Genomic DNA, 23,643 nt, shown 5'->3' on the forward strand with positions numbered 1-23,643 from the left:
CAGCATTATATGCATCAATTAGATAACTTATTCCACTGCAGTATCACATGCACAGGTTTCCCATTTTAATAACTGTGTGACAGCACTGGCAGTGCAAATTCAGGTTATATGGGTCACCTGCATCCCAAGCAACTTTGCACAGCTGCTCACAGCACGGTCACTCCACAGATGCAAAGGGATGAAGCCTTGGTTTCTCCAGCATCACTTCCACCCGGGTATTGGTGCTGGGGAGCAGCAGGCGAGCACACAAGCCACGATCCCCCCTCCTGCTGCCCTGCTACGGAGCAGTGGGATGCAGGCAGAGCAGAGATGCATTTCCCCTCCCCCATCATTTAAACTGCATAAACTGTAATTTTAGTAAATCAAGCAAAGAGCTAATCAAGTTTTGATTTGCTAATTACTTCTCAATTTGATTAGAGCTGGCAGCTAATCATCCCTGGAAACGTAAAGTCAATCTTTCACTCACATTTGCAAATGGGGGCTTTAGTGTAAAGAAACTGATATTGTGCATTACATCCTCATAATTAATTTTTTCATATTTCAGTGCTTTTAACAACAATCCTAATTTTCATTATTGTGGCAGCACTCTGAATAAAAACTCCATAGAATTGTATGTGGCCTGAGAGGGAACGAGACATTGATAGAAGTTCTGGTACTACTAACATTAAAGTTCAAGGGGTATGTAATGTTACATTAAACAAATACAATGCAATTAAAAAACATAAGTACTCATAGAAAGGAAAAAAATGGAAAAGTATGAACAAAGCAACACAGAATTTTAACAATCAGAATTTTCAGGGTAAACTTGTAGAAATAGGACTTCATCCCATGAGGAAAAAAAAAGGAAATTACATTATGTAGGATAAAGTTCAAGCAGAATCATGAAATTCAGACTATTTATTTTTTTTTTTTTTCTGAAATAAAAGAGAAATAGGTAAGATAATTAAGTTATTCTCTATTTTATTTCTGTGAAGTTTTTAGTATGCAGTATCTACCTGTATTTTCCTTTATCTGATTCACGAGCAGCCTTCTAGACCCACCAACTCTCTGCTGCTCCTCACTGCCTGGCTTCTGCAGATCCTTCCTACATGAGTTTCACTAAGAGATGGAAAGCTAATGCCCTGAAAAATACATCATTACAGCTACCACAGCAGCAATTTCTGACCAGAGTAAAGTCCAAGCACGCTTTGATAGACAAAACTCAGATTAGGCATATCCCTGCAAAATCCCTTCCCTACAAAAGAATCACAGAATCAGCTGGGTTGGAAAAGACCTTTGAGACCAAGTCCAACCTATGACCTAGCATCTCCTCATCAACTAAACCATGGCACTGAGTGCCACATGCAGTCTCTTTTCAAACCCATCCAGGGATGCTGGCTCCACCACCTCCCTGGGTGGATGATTCCAGTGCCCAATCACTCTTCCAGTGAAGATTTCCTTCCTGATGTCTGACCCAAACTCTCCCTGCTGCAGCTTAAGGCCGTAATATAGTTTTTGTTTCCTTGTTCATGTTTCCTCTGGCTTACATTTGATGCAGCCACCAGACTGACATTATTCAAGCCATCCTTTGCCTTCAAGGATTATCACTCCACACCCCCATCTCCCCCCAGCCATGCATTTTATGCAGTTCCTTGTGCAATGCAGACTCCCTTCAGTTCCAACACAACACATGAGGAGAGCACAAGCAAGAGAGCAGCAGCAGGGGATAAACAGCAGCTTAAAATCATTTGGGAGGCATTGCAGAAAAGGGAAATTATTGTGCTCAGTGAAGAGAAATCCTGAAGCACAGCTTGCCTCTTCCTTCCCAGCTCCACCCTTCCAGACCTGCAGGTCTGCACCAGGCAGAGCAGAACCTCAGCAGTGGGAAAGGACAAAGAGGTACAAGGTGACACTGCTGCAGCTCCCTCGCACAGGGAAAGGGCACACCAAGAGTCATTTATACCTGATTTAATGAAAAAAGTGCGGTCTAAATACCCTGCTGTGGTCTAAACACCCATAACATACTGGGACATAAAAAAAGAGTCAGAAACAACTGAGGCATAGTCTTAAATAAAGCGCAGCCTAAATTAGTAAAATAAATGGGTTAATTTTAGAGAAAACGCATTTCAAAGAAAAAAACATACTCAGAGCATTTCCAAAACCTTTCACTTGGAGCTTTTCCTACAAAACACTTAGCTTTTTTTCTTTTACCATTACTTGTCATTTTTAAACATCTTTGCTTTGTATTATAGACTTTTGAAAGATGGCATTAAGCCCAAAAAAATTACTATGATTCTTTGCAATGAAATTTTAAATACTTCATTTATAAATCATTTGATGAAGAAATTCAAATCGTGAGGCTTTGTTACAAACTCAAATGATTTTTTTCACATCCCCCCTGAAATAAATTATCCAGCCAGCTGCAACTAGCAAACAAAAATAGCTGGGATGTAAAAAGTGTCTCTCCTGCCTATAATCTTTCTTTGTCTCTATAAAAAGTTCCTAAAATTTGCTGATTTAATTGAATTGCCATTAATTCTTTGGCTTTTTTTCCTCTCCTCTATCCATTCTGATTTTCAGTTGAATGCTGGAATGTTACAAGTGGAAGGGTTTTGACAGAGGAAGGTAAATCCTAAAGACACTAACAGTGCCATCAAATCTTTGGTGTCACGGATTTTCAATTTTGAGTAGCACCCTTGCTCTGGAGTCCCTCATTACAAAAATGACTGATTACTCATAACCATTATTACTGTCAAAAGTTTTACAAATTCATCATCAGTATAATAATTACAGAAAAAAAAAGTAATTGCAGCTTCAGCAATATAGCATTTGTTAGATCTTAATAAAAATCAAAATCTTAAAGGTGAGGAAATCTCTATTCTCTTTACCAGCTGCCATGAAATCGTGGAAGCACATTCTGCCTGCCTGTTCTTTAATTTTCCTCTGTAAAATAATTATGCATAAAATGCATTCTTAATCTTCCTGAAGTTGAATTTGGGACAAGAAACTAATAAAGGTAACTCTGAAACCTTACAAAACATGGAAATGCAGGCTTTGTGACATTTGACATACCCTACATTATATTGTACACCAAAAACACAAGCTAGTTTCAAGTGCCAGTGAAGTGGATTAAACATTTTCCTTCTGATAGAATATTAGAGGTGCTGTCCATTACAGAGTATTGAATATGAAAATTATTTTTAATCAAGCGCATGTTTCCTATCTAAGGTCAGAACAGAAATACCAGAAGCTTTCCAAAACACCCTTAAAAACACAAAATTAAAGGACTTTGGAACCAATATCTAATCTTTAAATTTGCTGTTATCACAGGCACAGCCTAAACTTGGCTATTTGTGATTTTGGCAGTTATTTCAAAAGCACAGTCAGAAAATTATTAAGGCATTTCAATGGAATCCACATGAGAAAGCACCACTTAGTTTTGCCAGCAGTGCTTTTCAAGAAATATTGTTCCCATAAACTCCTTTGCTGTGATTCTATTGATGAAACATTCTGCATTCACCTTAACTTCCAGGTGTAAGCCAACTAATGAAAAAATGTGTCTTTTCAAATATAAGTTCTAGTATAAATTAGATGTACGCTGAAAGTACAACTTAAAAACTTAATTCTTACTGAAGCAAAACTTGAGGAAGAAATAAATTTTCCAGAGGGGGACACAGTTTTCAAAGCACTTGAAACATACAGTTGAGATGGTATCTATTAAACCAGCTACTTTTCAAACATCAAGGAAATAAAACTAAAGATTGTATCTGTCTGAAATTAGAACACAAGCACTCTTGTCCATCAAAGAGGAAAACAACTCTACAATTCAGTTTCAATATTAAGTGATCAAGTGCCAAACACCAGTGGTTTAACTCAATCCATCTATTTGGTCTCTGCAACTTTAGTCCTTCTTTACAAGAAATGAATGTGCTCTGAAAAACAAGGACGTACTCTATGAAGAAACTCAAAAAAGACTAAACAAGAAAATCTGGTATCGAACCAGAAAACCAGTAAAAGATGAGGCTTATGCTTTTTTCCTTGTAGAGAGCCAGAACACAACAGAAAAGCATGGGTTCTATTTCTGGGGGAAACAAATTTTGCCAGCCAATTCAATTTACTTGTTGAGAAAAACAGTTCTCTCAAGTCTTCATTCTAGCCATTGCTCCAATAATTGCCTCTGCCAGTTCACACAGGAAATGACTGGAATGATTTGTGTCTATAATTTAATACAAAAATCATGACTTAAATGAAGTGAGGAATCAGGATGTTGACAAGCTTACTTGTGAAGAACAAAGAAATTATGCTAAGGCAAGATATGAACTTCAGGCCCTTTATCATGAATTATACATCAGATTTCAAAGGAAATTTAAAAGTAATGAAGCTTGATATCATTCCCTTACCTTCAAATGAATACTCTACTTATTAGCAAACAAACTGTAGTGACTAGAAGTTTGGTGAAAATTTAGTTTTTATGCATCTGTGATCATAAATATCACAGTGGAACTGGTTTTAATGTTACTGCACATTTTTTGATACATTTGTTGGATGAATATTTCTGGTGGTTCTGAGACTTCACCTGGATTTAACACAAAATCAAATTCTTCAGGGCCTCAGGTACTTTCTCACATTACTCTCCATTAAACACTTGCACATCCTTTGAGGCGAAGTGACTTGTTCCATTTTTCAAATTGAAATCCTTGTTTCCCAATGAATCTTTTTCAAATCCTAAATTAGTTAAAAACGAATTTCCCATTAACAACCTAAACTCATCAAATGGAAGCTCTCTAGTTTAAGAAATATATTGGTAATATACAGTCAGAGGCATGCAAAAATTCATACAAAGCCTCTAAACTTAATCTATAACATTTCCCTTCAGGAACTTGGAGGGAAAACCAGAGCATGAAGTTGAAAAATATTAGGAAGACACAAAAAATTATTTTGCCCAATAGCAATCAGATTGGTAATGATGAAGTTATGAGCAAGATTTGAACAGAGGTAAATTAACAATCTTTACACCTTTTACTGGGTTGTGGGTTTTTGTTCTACGTGTGGCAATTCTACTCAGAAATCACAGGTTCAATGTAGCAGGAAATTAGGGAGAAAACTCTAAATGCTTTTGCTTCTAGTGAATCAGTTATTTTCCAATAAAATCTCATTCTGTTCTTGTTTACCTGTTCTATAGTGTGGCAGAACATGATGCTGTGATATTGAAAGCAAGCTGAGGATCTCCTCCTCAAACACATCTTCTCCTCCTTTCCAAATTAATTTTTTAACACACTTGTTAACACAGTAAGTCACCCAGCTCTCAGCAGCTGTATAAATGGCTTGCCCATGTTAATCTCTCAAGTATCTAGCAAGATGCCTCATGTCAAAACAATCTGATGGTGTAATTAAGTCCTGATCAAAAATATTATCGGAAATCACCACAAATATTTTAACTTCACGGAAATATCACATCTTTGCTTTTCATTTAACAGAACATGAAGATCTGAGTAATCATACCACAGCAAAATAATTGTCCTAATTAACATGTGTGAAGATATTCTGAGCTGAAACCTGGTGTAATTATTCCTCTGTATATGAAATATGTAAACAATTTTTGAGACACAAATTAAGAGAATGGAAAAGTTTCCTCATTTTGCAGCTAGTGGCACCAAATCAGAAATTGCAACAATTTCTGCTTTGCTGATTTTTATCTGCAAGAATATAGAAGGTTTAAGTGAAGCTCACCCAAGCTAAACGTACTTGAAAACACAGTAGACAAGAGCTACTTCTGAGAGAACACAGATTATGAATTACAAATAGGTTATAAATGGACAAAAAGTAAAAAAATAACTACATAAAAAAAAGATGCAAACTGAAATCTCATCTTAACAGTAAATATTATTAAAAAGTTCTGTCACAACCTATCCTGCTAAATCCCACACATACTTATACTTTCAGTGGGAAGGTATTAAATTGCCTTCATAAAATGTAACATGAATATCAACTCAATATTACAATGCTGTCAAAAATGCCCTGTATTATTTCCCTTTACATTTGCAATAAGCAACTGAAAAAAAACCAACCCCGCCACATTCAGTTAATGATTTATGATATCAGTGTTTTCTTCTTGACTAGTAATGCAAATAGAAAATTTAAAAATCTTAGTAACATAACACAAAAGTTGTCATGGAAACAAAAATCAATGCGAATATTGCTAAATACATCCAATATCTTATTTCTCTAAAATTGGGCTATTACCATTATTTCTTTCCAGTTTTGTCTTTTGATTGTTTGTGGTTTTTTGTTTGTTTAGTTTTTTGTTGCTGTTGTTTTTTGTTTTTGTCTTTTTGGGGTGAGTTTTGGGCTTTTTGTTTGTTTTCTTGATTAAGAAGCAAAGATGTTTTAGAGCAGTGTATGGAGGGTCAGGGCAGCCATCACTCAGATGCTAAGCTTGTCATTTCAGGAATACAGCATGTGGTGTGATCTCAGTAAAACTAGTCTTGCTTATCAAGAAGGACTTGAAAGACAGGTGAAATCTAATTTCTTAGTTCATCATTCAACTATTTATATTTTTCACTAATTTGTCTCTCTGGTTGCATAAGTTGGTACAAATTATGCAATGTAAAACTGCCCTGGTGGTGCAATAGTTTATAAAGAGCAAAGAGTATATCAGCCAAAATTCAAAGTTACTTTTCTTCTTCCAAATGTTTCAAAACAATAAAAGTCTCAGGAGAAAATGTTCCTTTATGCTGATATAGTTTCACATATGACACTGGTGTTCATATATTTTAGAAAATTTGGAGTTAAAGGATGCAAGACTTTTTTAAATACTTTTTTTTTTAATATGACTTTATTGTCCTTTGCTCAGCACTTCAGATAAAAAACCCTAGCAAGACAACTGATAAATCATCACATCCAAATAAAGGCTTTGCTACCCATGCTACCTGTACAGACATTGTTCTTGAGGCTGGATAAATTGTTAAAATCACAACAGAGGAATGAGCTACCAAAAACCCCTTGAAATACATTGTTATGAGAGTCTGGTTTATTTGCGCTGAAAAGTTGTCTAGAAACTGAAACAAAAAAGAAAATTTTATAAAAATCATGGGCAGGTCATCGTAAAAACAAAGTAGTTTTAAAAGTTCTGCCATCAATTCTCCTTATTCAACATAATGTTAAATATGTTTAAGACACTGAAATGCTTATTTTACTGTATAAAGAAGTAGCATCTGTTACTTCACAAGTATGAGAAGAAAGAAATCCAGGATGGAACAAGAGCTGAGAAAATGAAAGATGATTACTCTTCATGGGTGACATATTTGATTTATTCCACTGAGATTAATTTCCTTTGATCATAAATTATACTGTTTAAATCAATATTTTGAGTACTAAGTACAGGAGGGGACACGTGGGAAAACCTACTAAGAGAGCTGGCATGAGATACAACTGTCAGTGAATGACACAAATGACTTTGTTTATCATTATTCCATTGGGTGAGTTGTTACTTGGATATAATCTGATCTCTTCTACTGTTTCTGACCTCTTCTTCCCAGCAGCAGGCATGTAAACCAAGAACGTTTTTGCAAGAATCCTTTTCTGTTGACTTGTTCAATCTTTTTTTGTCATTACAGAAGTCTGATGTCAATATTATCAAAGCAAATACGTGAAAATCCAGTTTAAAAAAGACTGTTTTTAGATCCTTCCTCTCCATTCAGAGAAACAAAACAAAATGCTCAGCTTTAAATTTGCCTCTCTCCTGCAACAGAAATGTATTATAAATTGCACATGACAGCTGAACACCCTAAAGAATCACTCTGGGTGCATGACAGCTGAGTTACATATTAGCCAAATATGATGGAATTAATTGTCACTTTACATTACTTTCAATAAAACTGATGAATAGATTAAATTAAATAAAAATGCAAAAACTCAGTGAAGTTTTCATTTACACTGACCAAAAGCAGAAACACAATGCTGACAATGTTAGTCTGCTCTTTATTTTTTATTTTTTAATTATAGCTGCTTCTAAACACAGCAAAACTTCACCAGTAATTCATTTTGCACTGGAAGTGTGCATGTTCATTCTGTAAGAACACACACTACGCAGTTAAAAGTGAAAATATCATCTCATTACTGTGTCACCCTAACAAAACAGCAAATCCCTACAAGGCAAGGGAAAACACAGCCTGGAGATCAACAGGGATTCTGAAGTAATCAAAGAATTTCTTGGTTACTTCAGGCCTAAGAAAATCTTCAGTGGAGAGGTTTACCTGAAGTTTATAAAAAGCATGTGCTGTAAAAGAAGAAAAGCAGGTGCCAAACTTTGGCAACTCATTAGAGAAATGCACACTAAAACCTGTCAGATTCGGAGCTAAAAGTACTGAGACTGATTTAGAACTTTGTGTTTGTAGAAGAAATATAAAGACATGCTTTGAAAAATTATGAAGCGGCATGCAAAATATTCTAGTTACACTAAGAGTGGCAGGAAAAGGCATGATTGAGCATATTATGTAATTTTTTTTTTGCCATTGTATATTTCTTACCCTTGAAATAATGATAGCCACACGGAAAAATTCTTTTCAGACCCTCACAAACTACTTGAGAACTTTCATTAGCAAATATCTGGAGATAAAACAAATGACATGAAGACACAGAATCCATGAAAGTTCTGAAAGCCCTATGCTTCCCAAGTTCTTTGTGGGTTTTTGTGTCCTGAAAACACCTAAGCTGATAGTGACACAAAATGTTTTAGTGGAAAAAAATTATAGTAACTAAAAAATGTGAAATACCTGATTTTTGTCAGAAATAACTTTCACACTGAACAGAAATTTTGGACTTGAACAGAGGCACTAAGAAATCTCTCTTAAATACCTCTCTAATCATGTTCATTCGAGATTTCAGTAAGAAATAATGACTACTTAGATTGCATATAAATACATTTCTTAAATTAATAATCTGTACTGTTTACTGGCTCTCCAGTGATGCAAATAGAAACGTGAGCATCAGTCTGCAATACTGTCACAAGATGGGAAGTTCTACCAGACACCCAGAAAGAGTCTGAACTTGTTTTGCTATTTCCATGCACCTGCCAAAACGGCCAGACAGGAGCTAATTTTAACTGCTTAGACATGCAACAGCTGGATAGGTCACACTGCCTTCTGACTAGCAATAAATCACTGATTTTGGTGTTGTCCCTCTTATGCTGAAAGCCTGAATGAAGATTCTGATATGGAAATGAATTCAAAAGAGAAATCTGGCTCAGTGGCACATCAGGTACACATATATATGAGGGGAAAAAAAAGTTTACAAGAAATATATCTGTTTAAGGAGACTCCAAGAATAAGGAATTTTACTATAATTAGTTTTAAACAGCAGTGGCATCTACACATAGAAAAAGAAAAACCCTAGCATTGCCTCTAAAAAAGTATGTTCACACAAAATGCTTTACAGACAGAAGAAAAGCAAAAAAACTAAAATAATTAAAATTGGTGAAAGAAAAAACAGGCAAGATATTTGTGGATAAATATCCATGCTACATACACAGTGCACTTTTAATCAGGCAGGTAAAGTTTGGAATTGAGCATACTGAAACTAGCAACTAGCGTGTCTTCAACCAAGAAATTTCAAATTCAATAGGCTGGCATCAATCATGACAAAATTACTGAATCTGATCTGGATTCTCAAGGTAGGAGTCAGCCTTAAATATTCTTTATTCACAGCTTGCTGACTGTCCACTACCATGTGCAGCAAAACACGTACAAAACCCTTTAAATTTGTCATCTTCTGACCAACACAGCAGATATTAATTCTACATGGTATTCCTTGAAGAACATATTATCTAAACTCAAACGTAAACCTACACAGGAAAAAACTTTCAAATTACACATGCATCAAAATGTATGATTTTCAAGAAAAGGTAAAGGAAACCTCTTTTTCTGTGTGTGTGTGTGTGTGTGTGTGTATCTCAAAATATTTGCTTTTTGGACTCAAAAGTTCCTGATACACAAATAGTTGTGAGAACAGTTGTTCCGTGCTTTGCCCTTTCTCTGTGGGAGGGCACAAAGAGATGGACTTGGTTTGCATTAAAAGATTCCCTTTTTGACTGTCTGCAAGACATGAGGAGCAAAATCCATTTATAAAAGAACTACAGTAATCACAGAGATGATCTGAACCCACTGCACAATCTCTCTTCCTGAATGTTCTTGACAACCAATATAAAGGTGCCATGTTTATGTAGGGGGTTAAGATAAGTAAACACTTAAGGCACATCCAACTCTTACTTGTTGTGATTCAGGAAGAGCATCCAGGTTTGGAAAAAACCTCAAATAAGACCAACAGACTCACACCAAGTACCAGTAACATTTGTTGTTAGAAAAATGAATTTAGTCTTCTACCTATATACCAGTGTCGCAGAGATCTTTTTACGAAAAATCCTTTCCTTAGGACTTTTCCTCCTGAGAAGCTGAGAGGCTTCAAGAACAAAATGCAAACATTGATTATCTGCTGCTGTGGAATGCAACAGGTAAATCTTTGATTGGCCCATCTTGGATGTTTTTAATTAATGGCCAATCACAGCCCAGCTGGCTCAGACAGAGAGTGCAAGACACGAGCCCATGTTATCATCCTTTCTATTCTGTTCTTAGCTAGCCTTCTGGTGAAACCTTTTCTTATATTCTTTTAGTATAGTTTCAATGTAATATATATCATAAAATAATAAATCACACCTTCTGAAACATGGAGTCAGATCCTCATCTCTTCCCTCATCCTAAGACCCCTGTGAACACCATCACATACCAGGATTAAAAAATGCAGTAAACTAACTTTGCCATTTCAGTAGAAAACGCAGGTGGAGAACGCACAAAACATCCCTTTTGATTTCTACTGACTTACTTTGCACCTTTGTGGGTTGTTTTTTCCCCCCAACCTGAGTTATCCACATCGCATTAGAATTCCTTTTGCGTTTCAATTGCTCCATGGTGTGCTTATTTCTCACCTTGTTGTTTACAGCACATGAAAAGCTGAGGCAGGTGTTGCACGTAAGGCTGACACTCTGTCAGCCATAAGCTGCTCTCTGGTCAGCAGCTGCTTTTATATATGCATGAGGTGAAGTATTACTGGTAGAAGAGCTTTCCGAAGAGATTCAGAAGTAAATTAAAGAAGCTACCCAGCTGGTGATTTTAATGAATAGGTAAAAATAATGAGAAAAGGAGGGAAAAAAAAAAATCATCAGACACAGAGCATGATTTCGCTGGAAGTATTTTCTTAAGCACATAAAGTAAGCATTTTTTAAGGTTAAAAAACAAACTGGTGTCCAGCATGAGCCTAAAAGTAATTTACTGCTCCTGTGATCTAAAACAGAACGCACTGTAATGCTCTGTCATAGTTTACATCCACACTGGGTTGGAAGAACATTAAAAAAAAAAACAAAATCTCCCACATGCCTGCAGGTGACCGCTGTAGAATACAAAATATGTTCCACCAACAAATGGGTAGAATGAAATTTATCAGAAATTTAATTAAAACAAGTCAAATGCGCAAAATTAAAAAGAAAAAATGCAAAATCTGTCCAAGCTCCCTTCACCGAATAAAAAAAAAAAAAAAAAAAAAAGAGAAGCGACGTCATTTTTTAATATTTCCTGTGTAAGAACAGCATGGGCTATTTTTTACAATGGGTCATTTTTTTGAATTCTAAATGCAGCTAGGTGAGCCCACTTCCCTATGTGAGGCCACACAAAAATAGTCCTTAAGCCTCCCAGTGTAAGGAAGATACTGGAATGACCCTCAGCGTGGGACCATCACACTGTGACTATGAACAGTGTGACCTAATGAGATGCTGGGAGCAGGCACTTGGACTTCATGGCCATTGGGAGGTCCTTCCAATTTAAATTATAACTACCCTTCTCCTAAAAAAAAAATCCAAACAGAGTTTTCCAGAGGGTTCCCATTCACTAAGGATTTAAACAAGTTGTCTTTCGAGAGAAAAACTAACTGTATTCCTACAGAACTGTTTTTTCTTACTAAATCTCCTTGCTCTGACATGGAAATTTCTTTACCCACTGGAAGACAAGTACAACACATGCCCTGGTTAGGCAGGAGCTGACTTTCTACTTGGGATATTTATACTGACACCAGTGAGGCAGCTTCTTTCCAACAAATAATGATACAAATAATAATTCTTTTACATAATAAAAAATAGTAAAATTCTGTTCACCTCAGCCATAATCAGATACTACAATTTTTGTGCCTTTCATGGTATTCTGAGCAGCATTTTAAAGACCTCTAACCTTTTTGTCAAACAATTATCAATCTTCTGACTCATGCAATCCCAGGCTGTTTTAAAAACAAGCACCCATTCAAACCACATCACATTACATCACTAACTTAAAGAAAATAACTTTTCCATTATGGAGGAAGGCAAAGTCTCTAGGATTACCACAGGATTGAGCAAACACAGGCGAATCAGCTTACTGTAGATCCAAATGGAGAGCCATGGGGGAAATTCTGTGTTCTTCCTCTAGCATGCTATGCTGTTTCATACATACATGCCTTATATTTAGATATATATATATATTAATATTAAGGTTTACTAAAATAAGTCCTATACAGTTATATTTTTCCATTTCCCATCTATATGTGGCACTGTTACATAACAGTCACTGGCTGGACAACAGATTATTTCTTCAGCATTTTGGAAGTGCATAAAACCCTTTTTCTTTGGAACCCATCTCCCTCAGGAAAGAAGGACATTTTCCGAGAAAAATACAAAATATCTTCTTTGCTTTTAATGTTTGTCTTGCATTTCTACTGCTCCCTGTATTACTGGCATAGTTTTCTGGATTCCCAATTTGAAGAAAATAATTTTCAGGAAAAAATTAACATATAGCCCCCCCCCCAAAACTTTTCAAGACGTTCCCTTTGATCTGAGATGGCCATTTCAAGACTGAGAAGTGTTCACTGAACTGGAGATGAAATCTGTTCAGACTCCTCAACCAGCCACAGCACAGCTTTGCTTTGCTTTCCCCAGAAGAGGCAAAGGGAGACAGATAATTCATGTGGCAGCTGGTCTCCCTGTGGGCAGTGTGCTGTACAGACACTTGATCATCAGGCTAAATGAATATATTTAATTTTCACATAATGAAAATTGCCAGTTCAGAAACCACCGCTGTCTGTTGTTATTTTATTTAATAAAACCCTTAAAAGAACAACAAAATATGGAAAAATAAGGAGAAAGTCTGAGCACCATATTTGAAAAAAAAAAAAAAAATACAAGTTTAAATTTTTAACAAATCTCCATTTTCCTGACACAGTATTAGAGATACGTATGATGATTCCAAAAATACCCTTTTTATATATATTTATTATTATTAATCTGTATTTGCCTCTGCCCACAAGCTTCTCTAGGATTGTTTCCGAGTCCCAGTGCCACTACCATCCCTTGCAATCTGCGGAAATAAAATCTTTCCTAAACAAAGATGAAAGAAAGATTAAATGGACTAGAACAGCCATTTACTGTCCTCTTTTTTTTCCCCCATCATGTAATTAAAAGCTTAAAATGAAAATGCAAATTTTCAGTTTTTTTCCCTATTTACAAGCTACTCTTCCATTTTTGGGGGCTGAACTTGAGGAGTTGGCCAGGTTCATAATTAATATCTGCTACATTTTTGATATAGTATATCATATATATATATAATTTGCCAAAATTTATTACTTGCTTAAAATTAGTTTTTACTTGCAACAGCTTTGTTGATTTTTAAGCTCATTGTGGATCCAACAATGCACAAATTCTGAGACCTGTGTATGGTAGCTGGGTTCAGCATAACTGCAGCAAGAAAAAAAACCACAGGAGAATTAAATCCACAACTTCAAAACAATGTTCTGGATTCAAAATGCATTTGATGCACATGATGAGGTGACTGACACTTGCAATTATATGAATATCTACTGGCTACTAATATTTTATTCTTTTTTCAAAAGAAAGAATAATACCTTTTAAAGTGCTGTGGAAGTGATGATTAGTGCAAAACAGGAAACAACACTTGCTGGGAATGAAAAGGCTTTGATGTGTCAAAATTAAAAACTTTTAAATTTGCCACATTTTTGTTTTGATGTAAGTCAGCGTATTAATATTGGTTGTTGTAGCTGTTTTAAACCCACAGCGTGTGCTATTCTAAAAACGCCACACTTCATTTCCTTGATCTTGTTGAAAAAATTATATAATAGGTCATTTGCTGAGCAAGCTCAAAATTTGTATACAGGGCCATATTTCTCTTGCCAGATTGCTTTTTAGTACCAAAGATACTTTTGATGCTACTTTTGTGCTTTTCAATTTTCTTTAAAGACTGAAGAAATACCAGGATCTTCTAATAGGATCTGATTAAAAATTCTTCTAGATACTTTTGTTGCTGAAATATATTCTGTTATTCTTCCATTAATAGAGATCTATCCACTAAAGATAATCTTAATTTAAATCCCAACAATAAAAAAATTGGGTTGTGGCTATTACAGACCACTGATTGAAGCAAACACTTTATCTCTGTGTTGATATTTGCTCCTTCTCATTTCACTGCCCTCTTAAAATAGTCTGTCAACAAAATAAATAAATAATTTCAGGCTGGGGCTGCCTGGTGAAGATGATTCAAGAAAGAAGATTTAAAGTGATAGTTTCTTTTTGAGCAATGAAATCATGCATCATAAATTGCAAATTCCCCTCCTGCAACAGCTGTTTAAATCATGTTTATTTTGCAATTAATGGAAAAGCACAATTTACCATTCATTAGTAAGAACTTTCAAATGCAGTGAGACTAGTAAATTTTCATTTCCAGTTCTAACTGCTTGCAATTTTTCTTTTCTCTCTAATTTTTTCTTTTTTTTTTTGGGAGAGTTATTGAAACCCTCTTTATGTTATTGTTATGTAATCTTTTTTACACTGTTGTTGTGCTTGCATGCAGAACTTTACATATTATAAATGCATGTAAAGCATACAATTTATGGGTATTTTTTTGGAGTACAGAAGACTTTAATTTAGCAAAATCTCTCCTTTCCTGGACCTAGGTAAATGGAAAAAAAGATTTCCCATTATCATTATATGGAAGAGGTGGGTCAACAAACAATCACAAACCAGTTATATTCAAGTGGGCATTTAAAAGATTATTCCTTCTGAACTACTACTGTTAGGTAAATCTAACAGTAAATATCAGGTTATCTGTTCATAGTCATTACACATTTACAAATTTAGAACTTGAGATATCTAAAAGCAATGATCACCTCAGAAGTTGCATTAAAAACAGCATCAAGAATAACTCTCAAAGTAAAATGAAAACCATTTTTTACTTTCTAATTCAGCTCATTGTACTCAATTTTTGGTAATCTTTGTGCTGTTCTCAAAAGATGCAAATGAATGTTTTAACACCATGAACTACACAGGGTCCCATTTGCTTCTGCTGCATTGCAGCAGGATAACCAAGTTCTGCAGTAATGATCTATACATAAAAAACTAAGCAAAGTAATTTTTTTTTCCCCCAGGGAACCAAGATAAAAATAAAAAAAAAAAAACCCTCTGGATTTAGATTTTCTGACTTTTAACTGTCAACAAGTTCTTAATAAAAAGAGCACAGAGCACACTCGGATGTAACATCTTTTTTATCTGGGGAAAAGGAAATGCATTCCTCATTAAAACAACCACCATCTCTAACATAACATTATTGAAAGTCATGAACAGTCAGTTTTAAGTCTTAGCTAATACAATTGTTATCCAATTCACCAGTAATTTATTGCATCCTCTAAAAATTAGGAATAAACACGGGGGCAGGGCTCACTCCCCCAGTAAATAATTTCTTTCTGTCCCTGTGACTGCATTAGTCTCATTCTCTTACACTTCTTCTCAAGCTTCTACAGCCACAGCTCGCTGCCTACCTTTTCATGATTTCCATGCTGATGCTTAAGGAGCTGAGATGGGAGGTTTGAGGCAGAGATAACATGAAGAAGCAGTTCCAGGGGAGGAGAAGGGGAAAGGAACCCTTTGGGGTTAAGATATATTGTTAGCTGGAGCATTCAGAACAAGCCTTTTACTACAGTACCTTTGGTGAGCTACGTATCATTTTCTTGTCTTTTTGCTCTTCTGCTATGGGGATCATCCTTTACACTTCTGGTTTTATGAAAGACTGTAGTCCTGCATGGATGAACACAGTGTCCCCCCTCAAACTTGACTCTCAAAGGAAGTAAAAAAAAAAAAAAAAAAATGTTTACAGGTCCTAACAATTGAATAAACTAAGATCCATCTCCCAGCAGATGATGTTGGATGTTGGGTTTTTTGCATTTTAGATATTTCTTGTTTACTTTATTTTTATTTAAGCACTAAAACTTGGACTTTCTAAAACTTGTATGCATACACAACGAATATATACACGCAATATTTATTCATCTATATATGCTAAACATTGCTATGACTGACAAAAACCCAAAAAATTGCTAATGAAGAAAATGGATGTGATAGCTCTTTAGACCTTCAAAGCAGTGACTTAATAAGAATGCCAAGGACTATTAATATAACTACATTACATAACTATTTTTTCTTTTGTTTAAATGAAGGAAGTTTTCCTTTGCTTAAATGCATAAAGTTATTTAAAACAGGCACTTTATAAATGCCTATCCCTCCTTGGAATGTAATTTCCACCACGCACATTTTCCACATCCTGTACAAGCAAGACTAGCAGCCAGTGAGAAGTAACTAAGCACTGAGCTACCAATAGGTTGCTGCTCACAAGATTTCCAATGCCTCAAGTTTCTCCATATGTTGCTAAATTATCTTATAATGAGGATATTAATTTTCTGAAATCTAAACTGGGTATTAGTCGGTATGGAGCAAATATACTAAATTTTAAACTTGTATTTCCAGGGGACTTAAAGATGATGCAAAGTTGGATTTTCCTCCTCCTCTTTTGCAGTTCTCATTTCTCTCCCTCAAGAGCTGTCAAATAGCTGGCAGCTCATCCCAGTCCTCAGCCCTGCAGCTCATAAAGCTGCTCTAATTCAGAAGTGCAAAAAACACCCAACACAGTGACTCTGAGAAAGAAAACTCAGTGGCTGTGTGACAGACACAACCATCAGCTTTCTCTGTGATTTTCTTTTTTCCCCTGACTTCCATCATTCAGAGAAAATGCCATCACCAATTTGGCAAGCAGGTCTGAAGGAACATGTAGTAGCCAGAGATTTGCTGTGTGACCAGGGGAAAGGGTCAGAAAGGGAATCCAGCGGTGAAATACCAGCTCATCAAACAGCACTCTGTGGAAGCTGGCTCCCTCTGCCTCCTTTATTTCACAGAAGGTATAAATAAGTAAAATACATTTAAAATAACTTTTTTCCCTTTGAGTTCTCGTCCAAAATTTCTCTCTCCCCTCTGCAACTTTTTCTTACTTTTTATGCAGGTTAAATTACAGTGCAACTATTGGCACTTCCTGCACAATCTCACTACAGTTGCAGTGGTATAAACAGCCCAGGTGTCAGAGGGCTTGAGGAGATTTTGGGGCAGGACTTGCCAAAGAAAATTAGAACCTCTAAATGGAAATTCTGCAAAATCATACTGCCTATTTGAGATCCCACCTAGATAGTTTCATGTATACTTAGAAACTTGAATTAAAAAAGAAATTTAAAAAATGTAGTTAATATTTAAATTATCTGTTCAATAATACAGCACTGACAGTCAGGCTCTTGCAAGACATCTGGTTATACAGATACTATGCTGGTGCTCCTGAGAAAGAGGATGCAAACTTCCAAGCATCAGTGAAACAAATTAACCAATCTTTTTCCCATCAACAATTACTATCTTTACCTTTTCCAACAGGAACACACACTTATATGAATCAGCACAGAAAATAATTGTCAGTAAGAGACAAGAGCTTCTACATGAACCAAATTCATTTTTCAGAACGCTCGAGTTTCACTCCCTCTAATTACTGAGAGTTCTTTGTGCCATTAGAGAGAACTATCAGCTGAAGACATGCATGTCTTAGATGAAAGTGAAGGCTTTGGAGTATTAGTTACACTGACACCTGAAATGAATGCTGCTTCTAACAAGCCATCCCCGCACTTACATTTCATCTGTTACCCCAACTTTACTCCATCAGACAGGAGATGGAAGCGAGTGCGCTCAGGAGAAGTGAATTTATTTGCCACTCAAACTTTGTGCTGATATTTTCACCTAAATTTCAACTACCTTCAGTATGGATAAGCAGGACTCATTAGGATTTTTCAAACTTTCTTCTCTGGATTTGTCATAGAGTTCTCAAAACACAGTTGAACCAAACCATTAGAGATTAGAGGAAGCTAGAACAAGCTTTAGTAAAATTAAAGTATTCCTAGCAAAGATGTGAATAGCTCCTCTGAATTTACTTTTAAGATGGCAAACACACCCCCACAAAAGTTGGTAAAGAACCTCTCCAGCTTCTTCCCTCCCTCTTAAGACATTATGCAGACATGGAAATTTTCAATTAATTTGACTGCTGACTTTCACAGTGGTAACATGGAAATTGCAGCAAACAGGCTAAAAAGAGCACACCATTGCTCTCTGGTAGCTAATCTGAAATATTTCCAGCTCTTGGAAATTATTCCTTCTAAAGATGAACAACAAGAGCCAGTAGCTTCCCCTGGCAGGCTCAGAGACTGACTATCACAATCTTATCTTGATCGAGATATTTCCTGATGGAGGGAGAGCCAGATCTCTGGCAGCTCCCTCAAAGCACATTATCTGGAATAAAACCCTTCCCCTGGCCAGCAGGGACTGTGCTCCCCTCCTTGCAGCTGTCTTATCTGCTCTAGATTGTAAGGAGCCTTCCATGAGTTAGGCATGGAAGCAATTTGGAAGCTTTCTCAAAAGCTTGAACTTTTAGACCTACTAAATAAGGCTTAATGTTTATAAATGACATGTCAGAGTAACTCAGGAGACTCTGGAAGAAGCTTTCCTGTCTTTTTCATTAGAGTGACAGTGCCTTTTTAGTACCTGGAAACACACACAAAAAAGTTATCAACTGACTTCACAACCTGGAATGGTTGCAAAAAGGAGTTGCAGCAAAGGACAAAACCCTCAAATATATGCTTTTATTTTAAACATAAACCCCAAATAATTTTTGCCACTCTACTTGAGTTACTACCTCAAAGATGTTCTCAAAAAAGTAAACCACAAGATCTTAAAATTGTCACTGAATTCAAATGTGTCCTCTGAGGACCACAGCTACCTACCTTTAGAAAAAGGTTTTACTTGGATGGTATTGCCCAAAACAAAAAACCCAGTAAAGTAGGATCAGGGACAAACCTAGGCATTAATTTCTGTGAGCAAAATACTACAGCTTCTAGCACATTTCCTTGGATAAAAGCTAATTTACCCTTTTCTAAGCTCAAAGCAAGCTTTTAATACACAAATACTTGGAACTGGAGACTGGTATGAACAAATCAATCTTCATAACACCCTTGAAGTGTGGTATGAGGTAACAAGGTCTGTTTGTTTAGTATTCAACATCATGTGACTTCAAGTTTTTTGGATAGGAGATGGATGAACACCAACATCTTCAGTGCTCATATCAGCTCATGATAGAACACATCAAAATAAGGCAACTTACCACGCTTCCCTGTATCTAACCAATTCACTAAAATTCTGGTTCTCTGTCTCAAACAAACTGGAAAAAAGCACTAAAACTGTTCTATTTCGATTAGTATACAATAATTCTAGTTATTATTTTATAATACCTATATTAGGAAAAAATGCAATGGCAACTATTTAAAAATATTAATAAAAAATATCCCTAGACAGTAAAAATCATTAGTATTGCAAAACATATTGCAAAGTCTTAGCTTTCATTGACCAACATAGTCCAAAAAAGACCCAGAAGAAATTTTTCACTCCCTTGTTGAGTTTTTTTACAGTATGGAAAATTATGTTTTCCTGAACTCCAACCTATGAATATGAAATAGTGCATGTCTCCTACCTAACTGTACTATTGCTAAAAACATTTTATGGTTCATATTTGTTAGTTCTAGATGCTTACTCAACATGCATATTCTTCCCAAATTGCTCACACTTTAAGTCTGAATCTGCTCTTACAAATCATCTTCTAGTTATTCCCAGTTTTTTGTTATGCACTGACTACTAAAACATCTTTTCAGAATTGCTTGCCACTGTTTTTCTCATGTTCTACCAGAACCACTGCTACAGTTGTAACATCCTGTAAAACACAAGGTTGTTATATCACATTTTTTTTTCCTTCTTTACCCTTTCCCTTTGCTTCCATAAACTATTTGATCTACATTTAGTGTTTGGAAGGACACACAACCAATTCTCACCTCAAAGATTAGAAAGCAATTACAAAGCACAAACTCCTGTTTTCTACAAAACAAGGATAACACCCTAAGCAGGATAATTTTACACAGTGCCTCAGGTTTCCTCTCATGAGGTGACATCAGAGGCAGAAGAAAGAGGGAAATTGCTGGGGATGGTGATGGTCTAAATGGGTACACCAGAGCTGGACTTCTAAAAGATTTCCAAAGTATAAACCCACAACAACAAAAGGGTTTTATACTTGTTTGTGGGCAGCATTCACCTGCTTTTACTCACAGCAAGATACTGCCCAAGTGGTCACATCCAGTACATTCCAAGAGTTTTTCAAAATAAAAGTGCCTAGTTTGTGGATGTTTTTTTATTTTTACCTGCATACTGGATGTTTGTTAGGTTTGAAGTGTTTTCAAAAGAGAGAGGGAGAAAAGCACATCATAAGCTTATAACAGGCCTTTAGAATTCTGCTGCTTACCAAAGGGCATAACCCATCCCTCCCCATCTCCTTTGGTTATCTTCAGTAGTCCAGGTGTCACATCAATTGCTTTAGGCTTCCCACATCTCCCAGTATTCCTGGTATCATCTTTTGAAAATAAGGTTCAGGTGCATTTCCTTTTCTTCTTTTGGTAATTCTGTCTGTAAGGTAACTCCAGAACTGCTGGATGGAGAGATTATCAAACAGATAAAAATCTATGCAAGTAAATCTACTGGTTATTTCACTGAAGGAAAAAAGATACAGTTTAAATATATTTTAAGAGTGCAGAATGATCTCCAGCAGATTTTCTGTACCAACTATCAGAAGCTTTATAAAAACACACTAACTCTGCTTGCTGGTTTGGAACAAGAACTAAAAGGGAAAGAGAAGGTTCAGTTCATTGACACAACCCCATTTTTTGCTGCTTTTTCAAACTATTTGGCTCAATTCTTTGTTTTGAACTGCTGCTAAATGCAAAGGTTGCAAAAGTTAATACTGATTTAGTCTGATTTTCTCACAGAGCAGGCAAAATATTGTCCACAGTAGCATGATCTGTTATCCACTATCTCTGAATAAAATACTGAGCTATTTTCCAGACGCTGCATTCTCCATCCTTGCCCCAGAATGACTCTGTGCTGCAGCGTGGCAAGCTATTCTAACCTAGATTAAAGAAATTAAAAATTAAAAGAAATCAAAGATAAATTGAAGTCTGCTAGGAGCAGACTTCTTCAAGGGGCACAGACTTCAGCCCTGGATGAATTGACCTGAGCACTTGCCAGAGCAAGGCAGCCCAGACCGAACCTTTTTCTGCTCAGGTTTGGTGAACACTGCACTCCAATAGCTCAGGTCTATACAGTGACAACTCCCATGCTTTAAATATCTGGTGGGCACCTTTAATTTGGTGCCTGTTAACATTCCTGGTCTCAGTTTCCCCAAACTACTGTCCATCATTAGGTGATGAATTAACTCTATGTAGATAAATCTCACATCTGAAAAGCAATAAAGTTCATAATCCCCAAAAACCAACCAAAGCACTTGCTGGTTCATACATGTTCCATGTTTCCTTAGTTTCCAAATAAATTGAGATTGATGTTTGCACACTAATGCACTCAGTAAGGCTTATTAAATATTTGTATTACTCCACCTGAACAGCAAATCCTCTCCTGCTGCACTGTTTCTTTGTGCTGAAACTCTTAAAGTGGCTACAAATAACTCCTGCTTTTAGAGGAATACTTATTGGTCATATTTAACAATAATAATAGCCAGTACCACTATTAAACAAATAAAAGCATTACAGAAATCCGTGTGCTAAATAGTAAAAAAATCAAAGGTTTAGCTATCAGTCTCAGGTTCTCTAAATACACAGTAAAGACAAGTGGGAAATTATTGTCAATATTGTCAATACTGAGGCTATATTAGATAACTGAATTCAGATTAATGAGTTCTGGTGCTTTAGCTTGCCACAGTTTTGGGGCTTTTTATATTAAAGTTTGTTAATGATTTAAAATACTTTAAAAGCCTCTGAAAGGGCTTGAGTAAATAACAAAAAGCCACAGAGCAAAAATAAACCAACAGATCTCCCTCAGACACTCTGAAACCCAGAGTGGGAATGCATTGTTTTTAAAACAAGAAATTCTTTGGTGCCAGTATGACTCCAGCCTCAGCTTTCTGCAGCATGCTTCACTCACCATACATGCAGAATGCACTTTAATTTCATCCTTGGGTTGTACACACGCATTCCTGGTATTTTTAGAAGCACTTTAAAAGTATAAAATCTATTCCCTATGCCCTCATCAATTTGAAATTACCATTTTAAGGCTGATTAAATAAGGATTAGTGCCAATGTTCTACTTATTAGTCTGTGTCTTCAGCTGGAACTGATGATGTAGTATTTGTCAATAACTAGTTCACAGCCTTAAATTCTGCAAAAAGAAACCTCTGCAAGACAGTCCATCTGTCAGAAGATTTTGCAGCAGGCTCCCATGTAGAAGAAACCCATCTATTATGGGATGATACAAGCTTAAAGTGGCATGTATCACAGCTGTTTGATTACTACTGGGAAGATGACTTGCATCCCCCTCACAGCCCTGCATCAGAACCCAGCAGTGATGGATTGAATTTCCCTGGCTTTAGGGGGATGATGGATTGCCTTGGCTCCATGTGCAGGAAAGGCAAAGGAAAGGTCCAAAATTAACACCATGGCTGGAAGATGCTGGTCTGAGGGCTGATTTCCAGCACATCTGAATAGCTGACAAAACATTTCGAGGAGATTTCAAAAAGTCAAAAACCGTGAGATGGTAATCTGGGATTTCTCCATTGGAATAAAAGACCTTTTTTACAGGAGCCCCTGGGAGACACAAATCAGGCAGCAGGTTCAAAAATTTAATGAGTTTCTTCACAAGGTCTGACCTCAAACACACTCTGCTGTCCAGACCACCCCATTCCAGCCCCTTCATGCAAACAGCACATCCTGACTGACAAAATATCGCACTATGAACTGAGATCCACATTGCTCTGTTGGTCTACCAAGCAGAAAAACAGATCAAGTTTTTAAAATCTGTGTTACTACACCCAAAAAGAGAAGAAAGACAACTCCCAATGATTTAAATCTTGCACTGAAACATCTTGCTTCAAAAAAACTATTGTCAATATTTCACATTTAAATGCCACTACTAACTTCAGTATGTTCCTTAAAAACAGTTTTAATTGCAGTCTATTTTTTCTTTGTATTTTGAGGTTCTTGTTGTAATGGACCAACATATGTTATTACAATACAGAAAATTTTGACTGGACTCCATTCACATAGTGCTTGCAAGTCACTAAATACAATTAGCTAATTTAAAATCTTCCTTAAATGTATTGCATTATATTTTGTGTCATAATT

At 36.1% G+C, this 23,643-nt stretch overlaps 1 protein-coding gene across 3 annotated transcripts in view; it reads right to left on the reverse strand.

Moving 5' to 3' along the window:
* Nucleotides 1–23,643, reverse strand: part of CADM2 (cell adhesion molecule 2) — a 571,723-nt gene that overhangs the window by 241,086 nt on the left and 306,994 nt on the right. The gene's annotated exons all lie outside the window — the stretch shown is intronic.

This window comes from Ammospiza nelsoni, chromosome 2 (genome assembly GCF_027579445.1).
Source record: "Ammospiza nelsoni isolate bAmmNel1 chromosome 2, bAmmNel1.pri, whole genome shotgun sequence".
In the NCBI taxonomy this organism is placed as follows: Eukaryota; Metazoa; Chordata; class Aves; order Passeriformes; family Passerellidae; genus Ammospiza; species Ammospiza nelsoni.